This window comes from Alligator sinensis, unplaced genomic scaffold, assembly GCF_000455745.1.
Source record: "Alligator sinensis unplaced genomic scaffold, ASM45574v1 scaffold463_1, whole genome shotgun sequence".
NCBI lineage: Eukaryota > Metazoa > Chordata > Crocodylia > Alligatoridae > Alligator > Alligator sinensis.
Window position 1 is genome coordinate 441,393 of NW_005842584.1, and position 532 is coordinate 441,924.

Consider the following 532-nt stretch of genomic DNA (forward strand, 5'->3'; position numbering starts at 1 on the left):
ATATTTGAAAAAGGACTTTTTATTATCTTTGATCTTGGACGCTAGTCCTAGCTCTATGTCCACCTTAGCTTTCCTAACAGCCCCCCTACAGGCCTGAGCAGTGGAGGTATACTCCTCTTTGGAGATTGCGCCCCCCTTCCACTGGGTTTACACCACCTTTTTGGCAACCAGGCATTGCTGGACGTCCTTGGTGAGCTAGGGAGGCTTTTAGGCACTCTTGCCCCCCTGGCTTCTTGTTGGGATTGTCACCCCTTGGGCCCTGAGTATTGTCTCCTTAAGGAATGACCACTCATCTTGGCCACTGAGCTCCCCTGCCCTCGAGAACCCCAGTGCCTCACCCAGCCAATCTCCTCAGCTCTTTGAAGTTGGCCCTCTTGAAGTCTAGGGCTACCGCCTTGCTGCAGGCCCTTGTCACCCTGTGCTGGATGATGAATTCTAGCAAGCGATGATCACTATCACCCAGGTTGTCAAGGACCTGGAGCCCCCTTACAAGATCATCGCCTGTGGCCAGGACCAGGTCCAACAGGGCATT